Source organism: Corapipo altera, unplaced genomic scaffold (genome assembly GCF_003945725.1).
Source record: "Corapipo altera isolate COAL_440 unplaced genomic scaffold, ASM394572v1 64, whole genome shotgun sequence".
Lineage (NCBI taxonomy): Eukaryota > Metazoa > Chordata > Aves > Passeriformes > Pipridae > Corapipo > Corapipo altera.
The window spans coordinates 1,615,755-1,635,750 of record NW_020884893.1 but is presented as its reverse complement, the minus strand read 5'-3'; the positions used below and the strand labels follow the sequence as shown (position 1 = coordinate 1,635,750).

Sequence of the window (19,996 nt, the reverse complement as noted above, 5' to 3'; positions counted from 1 at the left end):
TTGTTGTTATTGCAGCTTGTTCACTGCAGCCATCGAGGTGAAATTATTTCTTTCAAGCTAGGATAAAAAAAAAGAAGACAGAATTTTTGTCTTGTGTTATCCAATATCTGAAAACCCTTGGAGAAAAATGAGAGATAGATCCAGACCATGAGGGCAAGAAAATTCATTATCATTTTTAAGATAAGAGAGAAGCAAGGGAAGCAAGGTGTTGGTGGGGAACTGAGGGGTGTAGGCAGCCCAGGGCGTGTTGACCATGTTCAGAATGGGTTTATGTCAGGAAACCTTGAATTATACAGTGCAAAGTGGGATTTGTGTAGGAATTTCCCTGACCACAGTGGAGATTTCAGAGGAAAGAAACCAAAGTTCATCAAAAATATCTCATCGAGTTGGTGAATCTGCATTGGGATATTTTAGGAGAGGGCAGGTGTGATGTAACTGCCTTTGACTGTCCTTAGTGTCACCTTCCTTTATCCAAAGAAAAACTTTTCTCTCTCCCTACACATTCATGCTTATTTGCACTGCTCTTTTCCTCCCCTGGATACCTGGAATCAATATCAGGTGTTTGTAGGAATTATCCAGCCATGGCTACATATTGCTCAGAAATCTGTTCCTGCCCTAGGCACTGTTTTGGGGGTAACTACCCCAAATCAGTGGGGTGCTCAATCTCTGCTGTCCTCTGCTACACACAGACCAAAGCTTGTGTCTGGTTTAAATCTTGGAGTCCTCCTGCAGAACAGGGGCAGCAGGAGACCACCAACTATCTGAAAATAAAGTCAGATCAGTATCCAAACTGGAAAGCTGCTTCTCTGGTTTAGCACTGCTGCCATCTCAAAGCCCTGTCTTCCTCCTGTGCCTCCCTCCAATTTGGGGTATAGCCCCATGGGGGCTGATTTTCAATCTCAGCCTCCACCTGGACCTTTCCCCATGGCCCAGGGCATCCCACCCTGGCTTGGGGGCTAATAATCCCAGAGGCACCATCCTCATCAGGCTGGGTGGGAGGAAGAAGTTATGTTTGTTGGGTTTTTTTATGCTTCTTTACAGGGGAGAACAAGGGCTGTGGGAATACCAAATGCCTGTGAGCCCTCCTGTCAGACTAGTCTTGTTAAAGTTTGAAGAATTGGCCAATTTCAATGTAATTTGACAGACTTCAAAAGAGCTTCAAAAGGTAATAGATTTCTGAAAAGCTCTGCAAAAATAGCTGGGCAGGTGAAGGAGGCTGAGGGAAAACTTACAGCATGAATTTGCATCTTGGGGGTTGTAAAAATATCTGCTTGGGTGCTTTCCATAGGAAAGTAGGACCTGGTAATTCTCCTGGTTAGAAGGGAACTGAAGTGTGTGAGACTGTTTTTCAGCTCAAAGAAGGGGGGGAGCTGGGGGTTTGGATGTTCATGGTGTCCCATGCCTGAGGGCCTAGGGGACAATTGGAGGTAACCTAAAATAAGGTGGACATTTATAGGAAGAAGAATCAAGAAGGAACAAGACCATGTTCATTAGGACTTGAAGGAAATAATGGGAGTATCCAGTTCTAGAAGAAAATTAATAATCCACAGTTCTATAAAACTTTCTGTCCAAGGGCACAGTGATACCTTCATAGAAAGTTGGTGGATACCTCCATCACCTTCTTTTACAAGGGCAGGGGAAGTCTGTGCCGGGACCAGACATGATCTCTGATTCTTCTGATTCACATTTCTGAGCCTCTCATGGCACATTTCATTTTCTCATGGTCAAGGAGAAGCCAGGGGAAAAGCAAATGAGAAAGATGTTGGTAGGTGTCGTTTCTCGTGAAAAACGAGTGGTATTGTCTATTTTTATAATAGGTGTTTTAGAAAGTCTGCCAGGATCGATTTCCAAACTGTAGAATCAAGGAATCCCTGCCATCTCTAGGTCAGGTGTTCCAAAGGTTAATAATTTCTATTAAAAACAACCCTTTGCTTCTTACAGAGTGTTTTGGGGTGGGGAACGGAGCCACAGCTCTGCTTTCCTTGGTTCTCTTTTCTTTGCTGACTGCTAAAGCCAAAATTTCTTCCAGAGCCTCTGCATACTGACAGTGTGGCTGCTATATTTAATATTGCTCCCAAACGTCCAGACAGGCAGGTGCTGACCTTCACACCTGGCTAAATTAATCTGCTCTGCACTCCCTGCTCCATCAGAAGCCACACGGTGGGGCTGGCAGGAGCCTGCCCTCCCGGGGGAGTGTTTTGCAAGCTAAAAAAGAAAGTTTAAAACCATCAGGATATCTCTCTGTCTGAGGAAGAAAATCTATCAGAGATTATGCTGAGCCTTGTTCCCAATCAGCCCGAGGCGACGGGGGAATCGTGCGCTCCTGTGATTTAATCAAGGCGGGCTCAGCGTGGTCCTGCCGCTCCTCGGGGGCCGGGATGCTGCTCCCTGTGCCGGGTACGGCAGCGGGAGCAGGGCCAGCGCATCCCCGAAGGCAGCAACGCGGGGCCTGGGTAGATAAACTGTCTGAAAAATGGTTACAGTCCATACCCTGCTTAGCCTCTCCATCCACGGAGCGGCTGGCTAATAACAGACAGATCCTCGAATCGCTACTGAAGGTGGTGTGAGGGAGCTGCTGCACTCTGCTGACTTTCAATAATTGGTGAAGCAGTGGCAATAGAGTTTGTGCGCTGCCGTGGAAGAGATCTATTAAGAGTCCCTTCCAAGCCTGTGCTGCTGGGAAGAACAGTTAATTGAAACTACAGTGCTTGTTTTAATTGTGTCTGTCCATAAGTTTTTGCTGGAATTGCTCTGTCAGGGCTGCTTCCCCCTCTGCCAGCTCTGCTCCTCAGCTGGGTGATGCCACAGTGTCAGGGCTTATTTCAACAGGTGTGGATTTATTTTTGTGCAGTGCAGCAGGACTTCAGAGCTGCACAAAAAATAACCCCTCCGCCTCTTTGCTGCAGAGAGACAGGGATCTATCCCTGGAAGCGTTCAAGGCCGGGTTGGATCAGATTTTGAGAATCCTGGTCTAATGGAAGTTGCCCCTGCCCATGGCAGGGGTGTGGAACATGGTGATCTTTAAGGTCCCTTCCAGCCCAAACCATTCTGTGATTCCATGTCTGGCACTTCTGGCCTGGAGCTTTGTCTCCAGCCTGCAGAGCACATACCCTCTGAGCCAGCTTTTTTGTTGCCCTGGAGGAGAACAGCACCTTGGCATGGGTTTGGTGCTCAGTAATCCAGACCTGGGGCCCAGCTGAGGCCGTTCATCTCTGCAGCACCGAGATGCACCAGCTCAGAGCCAGATGGAGGGTCGGGCATGGGGTGTCTTGTGTGGCAGGTTTGGACTTGGTTCATGGCAATGGGGGGTGTGTGTGAAGGGGTAGAACTGCCACGATGGAGAAGGGCAGTGGTGGCAGCTCCAGTACTCCCACCAAGTGCTGGAAGCACTGTCAGTGCTGACACTGGAGCAGAAGAGACAGGGAAAGATGGGATAGTAGTGATTAAAGTGATCCCAGCAGACTGGTGTGATAAGGAGCAGTGTTAGAAGAGAAACCCAAGCCAGAAGCTGGATTAGTGTGTGGCAAACCTGGGGGCAGCTGCAGCAGTGCTGGAGCTGGGGAAGGGATAATCCTGCACAGGAACAGGCTGGTGGGAGGGAGCCAGGGCTCATCACCACAGGCTTTAGCCCAGTGCTGTGCCAGAGCTGTGCTGTTTGCCAGGCTGCTGTAAAATAAAAGAAAGCCCAAAGAGCAGTTTCTGTTGAGAAATGCAGTTTGTGTCAGGGAGGTGGGACACCAGGCTGCTCTGTGGGCCCCCATCAGTGGGGGCTGCTGCTCCAGGGCTGATCTGTGTGGGAGAGCTGAATGCTGAAATTTAATAAATGCAGAGGCAAAGTTAATGAGTGAAGTTTATCTGTGTTCTGTGTTAGTCTGAATCTCCTTGTTTGGCCATTTCTTCCTTCGACTAAATAGTTGGTTTGCCTTTCAGGAGGATCTGGCTACTGTTGTGCTCTGATAGTGACATCACCCACTCCTGGCACGAGGTGAATGTGGAGGTACCACGAGGGCTTTGAGAGAGAAAATTCACCATTGCATTGCTGAGAGGGAGGTGGGTTAAGCCGAGGGAGGTGCCGGCCTGGAGGAGTCAGGCAGTCACCTCCCCTAGAGAAACCACCCCAGGCTTTGCTCCTCGTTTTTGGACTCATCCCTCCCCTCAGAGGAATGAAATGAGCATTCAGCACACTGAGTCCAGGCCAGCCCAGAGGGTGTTGGTGCTGTGCTGGCATGTGAAGGGGACTCAGCGTAAATTAAATTGGGTGTAAATTATCCTCATTTCAAAACCACTTTGCAGTGCCAAGAAAGCATAAACTGGTTTTAAGGCTACATGGGAACCAAGCTAGTTTTTTAAAAATCTGATCACCTTGAGCTTGGCACCCCTGGGAGGTTTCAAAAGTCTCCAGCAGAGTCTTGCTTTGTTTGCATGGATTATAAATGTAAATATATTTAGGCTATGAATGCAGAATGGGAAGAAAAGAAGAGATTAAAAGATATTATGCATTTCTGATTTTTAGATTCATGTTCTTCCTCATGAAAGTGTGAATGACATTTATTTGGCTGGCTGCATAATCCATGTTAACAAGACAATTAGTATGTGCTGAAAGTTATTATTTTCCTCGGCACGTCAAAGTCATGACTGTGCTGGATTTGGAATGGAGCCTTAATCCACTTCTTCTTTGTGGTAAAAGATAATATTGAATTTTTCTCTGAAGATCTTGGCAGCATGTAATTAATATTTTTTTTCCTGCCTTAAATAAAATGGAGCAAAACACAACAACCTAACCGAGGAAAAATTTAGTCAAAAACGAACCTTTCCTCTTTGGTCCTGGGCTGAGTGAATTCCGTGCTCCTGGGAGGCAGCAGTCGGACAGCCAGGGGTGGCTGCAGCTCTCTCCTTGTTCACAGAGCAGTGACAGGAGTAGCAGAGGCTCTGTGGATTTTTCAGGCACTGTAGGGGGAACTTCATTGGACTTTCTCACCTCTGTTGGCACTGACTCAAAAGCATTCAGGTGGCAGAATCTGGAGTTCAACAAAACTCACAATTCTGCTTTAAGTGGCTGTGTGTGACTTAAATTAGAGCACAAATCCTGTGGGCACTGCTCAGTTCTGTTCAGGCTAAGCCAGGTCTCCTGTCAGGTGCTGCAGGTCTCTTCTGCAGCAAGACTCCAGGTAGTTTACCAAGGCTGGTGTCTGTGTATAATTGAGAGGCTTATAAAAGAACATTTTAGAGCAGTTTATATAACTTTTCTTTTAACTTTTTCTGCCTTTCTCCCCCTTCCACAGGCTGTGGCTCTGTGAGCCACACACTGCTGAGCAGGGGTGCTGCTTCTCTGGCCCCAGCAGCTCGTGCTTGGCTTCAGAAAGTTTTGCAGCTGCAGCTGAATTTTGAGGCTTTTACATCAGAAAGACATGAAATGTTGAATTTCAGAGGTCCTTTGGTATCTGCATTCAGCCAGCCTTGGAGGAACACATCCCCTCTCTCCCGTGGCTGGGTGAGGTCTGAGCTGGAGGCAGGGGGAGAGGGCAGGGCTCATTGTCTGGGGTTCAAGATAGGGCTGGGGGCAATTATTTGAGAGGTGCTGTGAGCAGGAGGATGTGGGGTTGCTGAAGAGCATGTGGATGACTCCATCTTTCAAATTTCCTGTTCCTTTTTAGTATAGGACTTTGGGTCCTTGGTGGAAATGAAGCTTGTCTTGGCTGAGGAGTGGAGGCAGCTGAGGCTGGGAGGAGGCAAACTCAGGAAATGCAGAAATGCTCCATTTTAGCTTGTAGTCCATTATCTGTAGTCACTGACTCTGTGCTCTTCCTTCCCATGACACTGCCCAGAGTAAGAACAGGGTGGTGCCATGGAAGGAATCAAGACTGAGAAGTGAAGGAATTGCTTTATGAGCAATTGGGAGACACAATCAAAAGGGAGACAGAGCAAACAAAAACAGGGCAAGTGGTGCTGGGTCCATCTCTGGTGGAGCTGTGGGCCCCTCTCACATGCTGAGGGGGTATCTGGTACCCAAAGTGATGCTCATCCCTCTGGGAAATGAGGCTGCCAGTGGTGGGGCACAGCCAGGGAGGTGGGGACCATCCTCGTGGACTTGATTTCCAGCTCTGCAGTTGGTCGCCTCTGGGCATCACAGGTGTCCCTCTGCCCTGACTTCTCCACATGCAGCAAGGGCAAGAGCAATTTTCTGCAGAGAGAGACTGATTAGCATCTGTGAGGCAGAATGATGAACGCCCCTGGAAAGACGAGGAATAATCAAGCATGAGGGCTGGAGGGGTGCAGTAAATAAGGTAGAGGTTCCCTATAGAATGAGGATGAATTAAAGCTCTGAATAACTCTCTTGTTCCCCAAGCAGTGTCTGTCTTGAGCTGCAAAAGAGGCAGGGGTCCTGTGGATAAAAAAGTGTGATTAAATCCCAAAAAATCCTTCATCCAGGCAAGGGGGAGGAGAGCACAGCAATTAGTGAGGAGGAAGCCCAGCAGGAGGAGGGGAGAGGGCAGGTCTGCACATCTAGAGCTGATCCCACCAGCCCAGGTGCTCCTGCAGCCCCCAGGAGTGTGATGGGTGAGCTGGGGCCAACTGGCTTTGACAAACAGCAAAACTGGCAGGAGAATTGATGTAAAACTTCAGAGAGGTGAAAAGATTTAGGGTTAAGTATGGAAAATGTAAGTGTTCTTGGCAGCACAACAATCTTCCCAGCCATATTTCAATTTCCTGGGTGAGAGTGTTTTATTTAGAAAGGTCACAGGTTTTCCTGGCCAGCCACCACGGATATGTGGCCAGGTTTGCCCCTCTTGAAACATGGAAGCATGAACAGAATTGCAGCATGTGTTTTCTTCTTATTCAAAACCAACTCCTTTATTGGTCTTTCCCCATCTCCCTGCAAATTGTTTGTTGATGAGGGGCTTTAATTGCTCCAGAGCTGGTCCTGTGGGTACAGCTTAATTCCTGTGATCTGACACCCCTGTGTCTCTGAGCTGGGCTCACTCCAGACCGCAGTGAACTCATTTAAGGCATTAACTGTGGTGGCAGCAGGCATGAGCCTTGTGAGAAATGCTGGTGGGTGACATGTGCACATCAGCCCCAAAGAAAGGTTAATTTCATTCATCAGGAGATGTAATTAAACCCCTGTAGCTGGGAGCAGTTCTTCTGGGCTATACCACCTATTATGAGCATTTCAGGAGCCGTGATTTCTGTGTTTCTTCTTGCTGTTCAAACACTAGAATAAATTAAGCTCCAACAACCCTGAACATAAATAATTCCTATAACATTGTTTTTTGGTCACATCTTGGCCAATCATTGTTATTATTTTCATAATTATGCCATTCTCCATCTGCTTGATGGAGTTAATGTCTCACTTTGTCAGTCATTGGCCCATCTTCCTTTAGCATCTCAGTAATAGGCAGCCAGAGTACACAGAAATTAGGCTATTTTCCAGGCATTTAAATGACAGCTTTAGTGCATGTGTGTTCAATTTTGTGTGCATTCATTGACTGGCTCCTCAATTCTGCCTCATCAGGGAAGATGCAGGAGGGGCTGAATCCTGCATCTCACCACACTTGGCGGTGCATTTGAGCACAGCTGCAGAGCTGTGATGCAGCAGAGTGGGTCTGGTCCTTCTGGCTCATCTTCTCCCCCCTAAATATGATACCCCTCCCCAAAAAGCAAAATCAAGGAAAGCCCTTTTGAGGTATGGCTACAGGCAGACAGGAGGGTGCAGAGCTGTACTTTGCAGAAGCCAAGCCCCTCTTTTCTCATTTAGGTGATAATATTGATAATTATCAGTTATCATCGCTAATAGCCTGTGGCTATTGGTAATTGCCCCCACCCCAGCAAGAAGTGGGGTTGGGGTAAAGTGCTGTCATGTGTTTGAGTGCTCCCAGAAAGGACCAGCTCTTACTGCCCCACATTTTTTAGGTAGAGAACAGCCCACTGTGCTTTTCTTCTCCTACATTTTCTATGATCCAGCCTTGTCATTCAGGAGTGAGACAAAAGAAAGGGCAGGCCCCTATCAGGGACTGCAGGCTGGGTGGGGGAGCAGTATTAAAGTGCACTGCTCGTCACAGAGCAACTCAGCATTGTCTGGAAAACCCACTGGAAATCTGGGCAAGAACCCACCAGAGCAGCCCACCCTGACCTGGCACCCTCCTGCACCCCGTCAGTGGGGCAGGGCAGGCAGGAGATGCTCCTCAGCCTCGTAGCACATTAGAGGGGACATTACCAGCACCTCTGATCTTACTGTGTGGGTCCTGAGCACGGGCAGGTTCAGATGGACTCAAATTAGCCTAGATATTAGGGAAAATTTCCTCACTGAACGGGTGGTCAGGCACTGGAACAGGCTGCCCAGGGAAGTGGTGGATTCACCCTCCCTGGAAGTGTTCAAAAGAATATGTGGATGTGACACTTGGGGACATGGTTTAACTGGGTTAATGGTTGGACCTGGTGATATTACAGGGCTTTTCCAACCTAAGTGATCCTGTGACTTTATGAATAAACCCAAGGGAAACTGCAGTGTGGTTCAGCCTGGTCATTCCAGCACAGCTCAGTGGGGCTGTACAAATCCTGCCAGATGTGATGTCTCCCCAAAGCTCACTGTGGTGGCTGAAGCACAGAACCAGAACAGCACCCAAACTGGCTCAGTTAAAGTTGGTTTGAGTAGTTCTGCCCAGGCATTCCCTAAGGGAGGAACAGTTAATTATCTGTTCTGCACAGCAGTTTGGATAGCTGTAAACAGCCGTGCATCCTGCTCAGTGCATCCGTGGTAATGAGCTGAGGCCGTCGCCTAATTAATATTCCAAATATTCCCAAGTTAGATTGATATACCGTAAATGAACAGTGTCAGATGACAACAGAAATCAGATAAGGAGCAGCTGGAAGTGATCTGCTTGTGTTTAAGATCTAGCACTGCTAGAAAACTGCTTGTGTTACCAGCAACTTGAAAAAAAGTTCAGGGATTTTCAGAGATGCTATTGATGATGGGTGAGAAGGGGGGGCTCATCATCTTGCTCCCCAGTAGCCACTGTGAGGAGCAGATTCTTCATTAGCACAAGCCATGATCACTGTGCAGTGTGGTGCCAACCACGTTCATTAGCTGCCTGTAATTGGCCTGTGGTTTGGAAATTGCAGGCAGGGTTAGGGGGCAATGTCTGAAATTCATAATGCAGTGAGGAGCTGGGTAGCTGAGCACAAAGGTTTGAATTTCAAGTGAGGATGCTCCAGCTTAATGAAAGGTAGGATTTCTCCAGTGATTACCAAGGGTTAAAATTTGTAGGTTTCCTGAGCAAACCCCAAAATCACAAACTGCACCACCTGCACCCTGGTGACAGATTTGCCTATTTCTCTTAGTTATTATCTGTCTTGGCACAGGGGTTACAGTTCATTTTTGTCATGTTATTTGTAGAGTGTGGATTTGGTTCCAGATCTCTGATCACTAAAAGATTATTTGGTTCAATGCTGTGGTTTGTGTTGTGTGTGTTATACTTGCCTTGAACCACAGTCACGTTATTTACTTCACAAGGAGATGCTGTGTCCCCTTCACACTGAGTGGTTAACAAAAGTTTGAAGGCTGGCTGATTTGTTTCTGTCAGGATGAGAAAGCAATGATATGTAGCAGCTACATTTTCTGTGTAGCCTTTTTTTAATCATTCACACACACACCAAAAGGAAAACGCACATCTGTCTTGTTTCCTTACGCACGATGGAGATAATTCCAGCAGATTCTCCAGCCAGAAATCAACATGTCTGCTACACCGGTGAGTGCTGTGACCTGAAAACTAAACCTCTCAGGTCCCAATATATGTGATTTCTCTCTGCTTTCTGCCCCTGGCCCACGCAGCACTGAGCAGGAGGGTAGAGCTCTGCCCTTTCCTGCCTCCTGCCCGCACCTCCTGCAGTCTCCCAGACTGCAGCATCCCCCACTGATGAAGGTCCTGACTGGCAGAAGGGCTCCCTGACAGGCTGGCCAGGCAGTCCAGATTGCCTGGCAGAGACCAAGTATAAATCTGAGTGTCATAGAAAGTCTTCAGGATGCTTTTGTACCAGATCTTGGAAAAGGCAGCTGGAACAGGTTGTTGTCCCATATGGCCCCATTTAGAAGACAGGATTTCTTGTCTCTCCACAACATGACCAGCCCTGAAATATACTGGTTTAGCATCATTATAGGCTACTGAGGACTGCTTGTCTTCTGATAAAATATATTCTGTTCAATAATGAATATATATCTACTCTGCTCAGTATGTGTTTGACACTCGTGGGTTTCAGGGGTCTGTGACTGTTCCTGGGTCCAAAATATATCTGGTAGCAGCTATAAACCACCTGGATTGCAGGTCCTGTTGGGAAACAAAACAACTCTTCGGTCATTTACAAGGCATGGCATCAAAAAGAGAAAATATATTTTTGGTTTGGATGAAGAACCATTGCGGAAGGGAAACCTCTATGAGAGTAAAACTCATTGCAAAACAGGAAGAGGAAAATATTCCTTTTATGAAATGAAAACTCCCTGCTGTGGAAAACTATTGAGGCAAGTAGATGAGTAAGATTATGAAAAGGATTAGATATGGATTATCCAGGATTAAGGCAATGAACTCTCTTGGATAAAATTCACAAGTGGTTTTCATCCTGGTGTCTTTGGGGTCCAAGATAAAACTGTTATTTCTATGTAGAAAAAAACCCTCCCCTCTCCTGCATTGCAGGGACCAACCAATTGTTCGTGTTTTCTCCTTTTCATTCTTAAGAAAAAAACCAAAAACAATTCCCAAAGTGAACAAAGACTGAGTGTAAAGACCTCATAAATGTGAGAGGTGAAACAGCACCTGATGAGATGTGATGGAGTTGAATATAAGTTATGCACATGGGGGAAGGGGAGAGAAACCACAGTGTTACCTGTATGTGTACACATACATATAAATCTACATACATATATATGTGTATATACACTCTGATGGTCCTTAACCTCATTAGTCACCTGAGGAATGTTGGACTTATGGCAGAGAGTCCGTGTGGAAGTGTAAGTTTGGTGAATCAAACAGGTGAATCCTGTGTGAGGAATTACCAAGGGATAAACAGAGAACAAACCAGAAGATCTTGTTACAGCACTGAGCAAACCATCACCTGGCTCCCTGCTGCAGGATGTCCTGCAAGGCTGGGCAAGAGCCAGGAGCAGCTTTTCCCCAGGGACAAACAGCAAAGAAGCCAAGGAGTCCAACCTGGAAAAGAAAAGGTGGAGGGGAGGTTATGACAGAGCTTGAGGAAATCAGGAGTGGCTTGAATTGGGAAAGAGGTTTGTTGCCTCTTCTAAACACGTGCAGATCCAGAGCTTTAATCCACAGCATCATCTTTGACAGGGGTTCGGTCTTAAAGGAAGTTTGGAGCTGCAACAGTCCAGGCTATCAGCTCCACCCCTGTTTCTAATAAAAGAGCTGTGGCTTGGTTGTAGGCAGCGAAAAAGAATTTTCAGATGTTGCTGCTACTCTCAGCGGGGTGTAATAGAAACTCATTATCATTCACAAGTCTAACTTAATTACATTTTTTCTTGAAGGACTTTATGCCGTCTCAGTGGGAAGGGGGGCTCATCTACATACATTCATGGGCTGTCTTCTCAAACCTTAGTAATATCTATGGTAAATGCCTAAGGAAGGTGGGGAATTACTTTAGGACCTTCATTTGATCAATGCAGGCTGCAGCATGGATCCACCAGACCCACAGGAAACATCATCATGCCCAGTATCTGCACTGACAGACAATGAGATGTTTCCTTGCTCCTTCTGTGTTCGTTGCTTTCAGCAGACAGTCACAAAATCTGAAAATTAGTGATTTCCTCATTGGTCAAATCTTGAAGGATTTTCTGGGTTTATTCTTAAATTTCCTTTGCAGAAGGAAAATTTCCTCCACAGAAGGCTCGAGGTGCTAGTGAAAATTGAAAGAGCAGACGAAAAGACACTGAAATTCAACCCAAGGTGATCAAAGCACTCCTTGGTTAGCCATGGGTGATGTCTGAGAGTAACCTGGCACTGTGTGTAGGGTGGGGGTCCTTATCTCTGCATGGTTAACCAAGAGGTGCAGCAGACAGGTCTGGGGAGCCTTTCTCCGAGGCCAGCTCCTCCAAAGGCTGCCTTCTGCATCCGTGCCATTGCTCCAGGCACGCTGTGATCCACGGGGCACATCAGAGAGCTGGAAATACCTGAACACAAAACGCCTTTGAGCATTTTATTCACGGGTCAGCTGTTGGGAGGGTCAGCACCAGCTTCCCAGGGCTGCTCTCTGGGTCAGCCTGGAAGGGCTCTGCAGCCTGACCCCCGCCCAGCAATTAGAGCTGCCTGGCGGGGTGCTCGTAACCTGCACTGTGATGGGTCAGGGAGGGTGAACTTCACGGGCAGGCTCCGAGGTGGGAACAAAAAGGGAGGTGAAAGGAGGTGAACTCAGCCACATAATTAGCTGTGTAATTAAACTTTTTCCAGGGCAAGGAGCTCCAGGCCAGTTCTGCCTCCTGTGAAATGCAGCAACGCCTCCCACACCTCTGACTGGAGAGAAATAAAAGCAGTGCCCTGAAGTGCTTCCACAGGTAAGGAAGCAGTTGTGGTTGCAGGTTTAGCAAATGACTTTGGGGTTAAACTGGGAGGATTTAATCTTTGCTATGATATAGGGGGTTGCCTAGTAATGCACGTGGCCCCAGTGGGGGACAGAAAGGCTGAAACAAAGCAAAAGTAATTAAACAGAAGCAAAGCAGGCAGCACTTCTCTGCTGATAATCTATGCAAACGACAAGGCTTCTTGTTTGGGCAGTCAATAAACCAGCCCATTTCATTTTAGTTTTGTGTGGTTGCATGTACTGGCTGTATTGTGATAGAAACATTGCAAAGCATCGATTCACAGATAGAAATATATCTGAGCTGCTTGTGGTTTATTAAGAAGATCAAGATAAGTGCTGCATTATTGATCAAACCCCAGAGGGACACTTCCTTTTTTTTCTGCTTGTCAATGAAATCCCACTGTAATTATTTTTTCCCTTTTCTCATTCTTCCTTTCCTCTCACCCCTCCCTCATTCTCTGGGGATGCAGTAATGAAGTAAGCACAAAAAATGTCAGTCAGGACTGGCAATGGGCAGGAGAAGGGGAGAAGGGTCACAAGCAGAGACCCTGCAAGGAAAGTGCATTTCCCAGTGTGTACAGGAGTGCTAATGCTCTTCATTGAGGCTTAACAGGGCCAGAGGCTTAACAGGAGCTGAAGTAGCCTTTTTTGTTTGCATTTTAGAAATCTTTCACTGTGGATATAAACCTTAATTTACAGCATAATCAGGCCTGCCTACTGGGTCTTGTGCAGAGCTGGATTTACCAAGCACAGGGATTTGCTGTGGGAGAGGGAAGAGAAGAACTGGTGGTCCACTAGCAGGAAGAAAAAGGGAATATTTTCCCGTGGTCCTGCAAATAGACTGCTTGAAGTGTGTATATCAGTTATGGCCATGGTGCAACCGTTTTTGGGACAAGCACAGAAAAGACATTTCTTGGTTCTTGGCTGGACAGAGAATCTTTGAAACAAGAGCAGCATTTACTTAGGCAGGGCTTGATTAGAGAGCAAGATGAAGCTTTGATCTCCTGTGTCCCTCATTTTGCTCCCTGAGGGAATCTCTCACATCAGGACCCAGGTCATACAGAACTGGGCGGATTCCAAGGACACCTTGTCCTCTCTGTCCTCTTATGGCTTTGCTCCTCCTGTGAGCTGAAGGTCTTGTCAGCACTTCAGAGCAGGCTGACACTGCAGTTTTCTATCCCTAATTTTTGCATGTAGCCATGGGTACCTTGGTGGTGCTTTCCTGGTACACCTGGAGGATGGTCTCCAGCTCAATGATCAGGCTGGAAATTTCCAGCTGTATGGATCTATGATAAAGAAAAACATTAGACTTTGGGAGGATAGGCCAGTTGTCCTGTCCTTCACTGCAGTGTCAGCCTGAAGTGTCCCAAGGGGTCCTTAGAGCAAACCACTTAGAAGTTCAAGGACCACCAAAACTTTGGGTTGATTTTCCTTCTCTTTCTGCCTTTGCTTCCCATTACCTTCCTCTCCCAAAGACAGAAAGGAGCTCACAATTCAGGCCATTTATCACAAACCAGGGACAGCACCAGCTGTTGCTCTACAGCCTCTGGCCACATCAGTGCTGCTCTCTCAACTCTCATGCCAAGGCCTGGAGCCTGGGGCACCCCAGCACATCTGTGCCATGCTGCTGGGGCCACACAGGCAGCCAGTGACAGGTCCCAGCTGGCCAAGAGTCCTCACGTCTCCTGCTCCAGCCTCAGGGACAGTAGGATGGGAAGAAGCTTCTCTTGGTGCAGGGTTTGCTCATTCATAGCAAGTTTGCACATTGGTTATTAACATATTGGATTTAAAGTTGCATCTGGGAGAGCAGGCTGTCCTCCCAAAGCTCCTTTGATGACATGCTTGTACTTCTCCTCGTGGTTATTGCCTCCACTGACACGTTTCTGTCAGCCTGTCTTTGTCCTGGGAGCTAATGCTGGCCTGGAGGGGGAGGAGTGTGGATGCCATGTGCATTGCTGCTGGAAAGGTGATGCTCCAGCTTGTTGAAAACCTCCATTCCCATTCCCATGGACCTGCTTAAACACAATTCAAATGGCTTGTCCACTCAGAGGGTCTGGGACATGTTCCTGTCCTTTATTTTTTTCTATATCTAACGACTGGATGATCTTCAAGGTCTTTATATTTCTAACAACTGGATGATCTTAAAGGTCTTTTCCAACCTAAACAATTCCATGATTCTATATTCAATATTCAGTATCTTGTGTTCTCAGCACATTATTTCCTTCTTACACCCCATGGCTGCTGAGGCTGCAGCCCTGGGCTTGGTGAGCCCTCAGAGCTCCCACGTGTGGCCCTGCCAAGGGCTGCCTCTGCCCTGCAACTGCTGCTGCTCCTCCCACTGCCTCTATTTGTTGCTCAATTTGTACAGGCTGAGTTTTCCCACTACATACATCCCACAGCCCCATAAAATTTGAAAGACTTGCCTGGGTGTAATTGGGTTGTGTTTTGTTTGTATAACCAGAAGAACAACACAGTCGGGGGAGTAAGAGAGCAAAAAGTTGAGCATAACAGAGTTAGGAAGAGGCCAGAATTAAACTGGTTTGTACTTTTACCTTGTGCACATACCTGTTATGACCATCTTTAATTGCAGGGCCATGTTTAAAAGCTCCCTGTTAGCATTTCATATCCTCACCTGGAAGATGAGATGCTCTTACACTCCCAGGAAAAACGTCGCTGGCTGGTTTGGTTTTCTTTTTGCCATAGGAATGATTTTGTTTGTTTTCTGTTGTTTTCTGAAACACCCAGCTCATTTGGGCTACTTCAAACCCTTTTAGCCTGATGTAGGCACTCCAGATATAAAATTCTGACCTTGCAGAAAATTTGTCATTATAATCCAAACCAGGTCTGCTAAGGGTCACTTACTGGACAATGCTTCTGGTCCTGATGGTGATCCATGTGGCTGACAAATACAGTTTATTTACTTACAGAAGAAAAATACAGGCAAATATTGGAAATCTGGAGTTCCCCTCCTATTTGAGAAGTGACAGACAAGTGCTGGAGTAAACCAAAGGTCAGGAGCTCATAACATGACAAAGACCAATGGTGCTGCCCATCAGCCTTCTCGGATTTGCTACTGAAGTTTAAAAGGGTTCTGAGAGATTTGAGACTCAGTGGTCACTTTAAGTTTGTCCAATTGTCAAGGAAGAATGAGGCAAGACCCAAAAGCAGTTCAGGCTTTCTGTGGTTCACAACTACATTCCTGGTTTAGGTGGATGTGACAGGCAGGTAAACTTGCTCTTGCCCAGGCAAAATAACAACATTTCCTGCAGCAGCACCAGCTTTAGTTGCAGAGGTGGGAGAGGGCATGAATCAGAGAAGATAAATTTTATATTCAAAGGTAGTCTGGCAAGTTCTTATGGCACTTAATAGCTGGCATACTCCCACTGCAAGGGAAGGAGAAAGCAAATTCAATCATTTATGTTACAAAAGTCCCACTGCTCTTTATTATGTGCACAGATGGTGTCTCGGGAGCTTTGCTGGCTGGCAGTGCTCTGCATGCCTAATGCCAGGCAGGGAGCAGAGCTTTTCCAGCCCAGGTGACAGTGGGAAAGCTCTTTTTTTTCATTTGCTAGAACCATGTGGATTTCCAACCTCTCCCATTCTTACATTTCATTTAAACCAACCTTCAAGCAAAAAGCCAAAATATTCCTGCAGACCACGTTTAGCAGAGGTACAAATGAGAACAGATTATGCACCACGGAGGTGAAAATCTGTTCCAAACAGAACAACAAATAAAGAGGTATTGCAGGACATCTGATGGGCTGGGAAATGGAGTTGCTCTGTCTTAAATCCTTTTACACATATGGACACTTTTAAAAGGTAAAGCGGAGAATCAGCTAAATTTGTGGAAATATGTCAACTCTGGGAATGGAATGATCTCACCCAATGCCTTCTTGTTTTTTATGAAGGCTTTTCTTTTCTTTTTTTTTGAACAGCAACACCTTCTGTAAGAGCTGCATTTCTGCAGCTATTTATAAACAGCCCTAGACTGGCCTTTTCTAATCAGTGCCATCTTTCTTGAGCTGACCACTCTTTGCTGCAGCAGTATATCCATCACCTTGCTTTACTTCCCTGCTGCCTGGCTTTGGGATAGTGTTCTTAGTAAAAGTTACAGGAGCGTAGAAAGGTCAGATCTGCTCAGCCTCTCTTAACAAGGGCTGCACTAAGACTACCATTTACTTTAAGCAATAAAACACTCTGTAGGTTTATGCTTTCCCCCTCCAGCCTAAAGCTCTTCCAGCACTTAACAGCTATTGTGTTGTGATATACAGCACCACTAGGACACAGCAAAGCACTACCCCAGGTTCTCAGGTAGGAGAAAAATAAAGACCACACAGGTCCCACCTGGCTATTGAAAGTCACAGATCTTATCTCAAGAAATGCTTTGGGACAGTAGAATTTAACTCCAAGGTCCTCCAGCTGACAGAATTTGACATGGATCCATCTGATTTCATGCTGATAGAAGAATTAGTGTCAGCTGAAACATTTGGAAGCTGTTGGTTTTTTGGTTGGTTGGTTGGTTGGTTTGGCTTTTTTTAAGAAAAACCCAGAGAAGATAAATACCATTGTGCTGTAACTGAGGGGCTTTTTCGTTGGCCTTACTTGTGTAGGTTGTGTGTTTTTGAGTGAGAATGTGCTTCAGAGCAGAAGCCAAAAAGGAGAAGCCCAAGGTAGGAGGAATAAGAGCAGATATTTCACTTTCAATGCACATGCCTGGAGTGCCTATATATTGACTGTGTTGGAGGTTGGGGGTTTAATGTGTGTGACATCTATCAGAGTATGGGCCAGCTGAGATGCTGACTGCAAAGGATTTCAGGTAGAATGGCTCCCGTTGCACAACAGTCCAACTGAAAACCAAATGATTTCACCAAACCACAGTGCCTCTGAGCTGCCTTCATCTCCTGCAGCTGGGCCAAGGTAAAAGTGAGTTCCACGGGAGCACAGCTCAGGGGTTCTTGATTCACCAGGGTTTGTGCCTCTACTTCCACTGGGCTTCAGCAAGTTTAAGCCTTCAGGCTGCTCTGCCTCAAAGCTGAAGGGGTGTTTTTCCATTTGTAGGCACAAATGGAGACAGAACTTACTGAGAGTTTTGCCCTGGATTTTTTAATTTTCCCACTCGCTTTGCTACAAAACTTTCCAGGTTTCTCTGATGATCTTAATTAATTAGACTGTTGCAGAGCACTTTATGGGCCTGTCCTCTTTGTATATTTAGGCATTGCTTTTGTAACCAGTGCTTTATTTTTCTCTTGGTCTTCCTCCCTGCTGCCCTGTTGTTTGTGAATTAAAAGGCCAAGGTAAAGAGCAACACACGTTGGCCATGCTCAGATCACCCTGATGCCCGGGATAACTAGAGGGCATGCTCAGGGAATTTGAGGGGTGGTCATTTTTCTCAGCACAGAACTCTGCTGACTTCTGAAAGAAATTTAACATTTCCAGCCTTTCACCTTCACCAGTGCTCACAGAGCTGACCTGAGGTTGGCCCAAAGGGAGCTCATAAGATAACTGGCACCGTGGAGCTGGAGGAGTCGATAACAATGAATATTTAAGTGGTGAAATTTTCCACTGCCACCACTGAACTTTTTTTCCTACTAATTACTGCCATTAATAAAGTCCTGCCAACACCTGACTAATGAGGACTTGGCACCAACTTTACTTAAACTGTGGCCTTTTGTTTTCCTGATTGTGTGACAATTGCCAGGCTGCTGAGCAGGAGGGTTTTTAGGGAGGCTAATAGAATATGGAAACAGTATTACAAGAAGTCCGTGGTGATGTAAATAGAAATTATTATTGAAAACAAGTTGTAAAAGTTCAGGTAAATGCTAGTTCTGCTTGTTTCCTATCAAGTGTTCAGAGAGGTGACTGGTGGTGTCTTCTGCTTTTTAGGACGGGGCTCTGAACAAGCAGACCCAATTGAAGATGTCCCTACTCATTGCAACCAGGGGGTTGGACTAGAGGGGCTTTAAAAGGTCCCTTACAGCCCAAACTATTCTATGTTTTGTTTTCTGCTGCTGGAAACCACGATAGTCTGAATTCTCTGGTTTCAGTTTGACTAATCATACACATCAGTTTATGAAATAAAGTCCTCACAGGAAGGAAAAAAAAAATCACCATTTTCTTCATTCAGAGTTCTTTGTTGAGGCTCCTAACTCATCTCCACCTGGATGATTCCTTTTATAGTGTTTAGATAAGAGGTGAAATTCCCATACTGTGTGCAAGAACTTAACCAGCCCCTAAAAGCACCTTGCCATAAAGGGTGCTTTATTGCTTAAATTTAACTTAGTTGCATAAATCTTTTAGAAGAGGAAGCTTATAGCTAATTTTTAACTCTTTTTCTCTTGGTACATGTTGCACTGAGTCAAAGGCCTCAGTGCTTGACCCTGGTGGGGACAACATTGTTTCATCTTGATTTCTGGTGTGGGGATGTGGTGGGAATGCCTCCCATCTGAGTTTTGTAGGGTTTAGGGGAGTCTGTGAAGAACGATCTGAGATGTGGAAGTCAAATCTCTCACTCAGGAGCAAATCTGAATCCCCTGAGAGTGTGGAATTGCTGTTGCTGTTGGGAAAAGTTGGGAATGTAATTGAAGGACCAAAAAGTCAGCCTAGCTCTGGGAGATGAGCTTTGGGGCTGTGGGTTTCACTTGACACCAAGCTCTGGCTTCTATCATTTTAGAGTCATTTCATGTTTAAACTGTGTTAATTGCCATTGAACACAAGTTCTCTGAGCTTAAATAAAAATAGCACCACATTAACCTAACGAGTTTTTACAGACAGGATTGATAACATTTATTAAAGGGTTTATATAATGTGTTTTTCTGCAATAGAAGATGGTAGGACTCAACGACCTGAGAGGTCTTCCTTATCCCAGGGCTTCTGTTACAGGCAAACCATCCACGGGAGAACAACAGAGGCTCTTGTGCCACTAGTGGGGCTGTAAAATGAACCTGTCAGCTCTGGGAAAAATCTTTGCCACTGTTCACTGGCAGGTGCTGTGACAGCCTCCCTTAGCAGTGCCACTTGGTGGAGGTGGTGCTCATGCAGGACTTGGCTGGGTGCCTTGGGACAGTAGGGTTGGCTCCTGCACTGCAAAGGCACCTTTGGAGGAATGTGCTCCCTGCCCTGTCTGTTCCTTCTCCCTGGGTCATCCGAGGGGTGGCAACTCCCAGGAAGCAACAAATTCCTCTCTGTGTGGGCTGCAGGAAAGGTTGACTCCACGCTCCTGTCCCATAACTCAATCACTGTGAGGGGTGACAGTGCTGGAGTAATTCATGGCCCTTCCTGCCACTTCTCAGCGTGCAGAGGACAACCCAGCTCACCAGTGATGGCTCCTAAAGCAGGAGAACTAATGAGTGTGTGGCCATGAAGCCTCTGTGATAGGTTGAGATGTGCTTTTACTTACAACTCCCTTTCAACTTCTTTT

General features: G+C 46.3%; 1 long non-coding RNA gene across 1 annotated transcript in view; it reads left to right on the top strand.

Annotated features, from left to right (window-relative positions):
- LOC113948630 overlaps positions 1-19,996 on the top strand; it is a 100,629-nt gene that overhangs the window by 54,360 nt on the left and 26,273 nt on the right. The window contains exons 2-3 of the long non-coding RNA XR_003528195.1: positions 11,866-11,948; positions 12,450-12,553. This is a non-coding gene — a long non-coding RNA (uncharacterized LOC113948630). The remainder of the gene's footprint in view (positions 1-11,865; positions 11,949-12,449; positions 12,554-19,996) is intronic.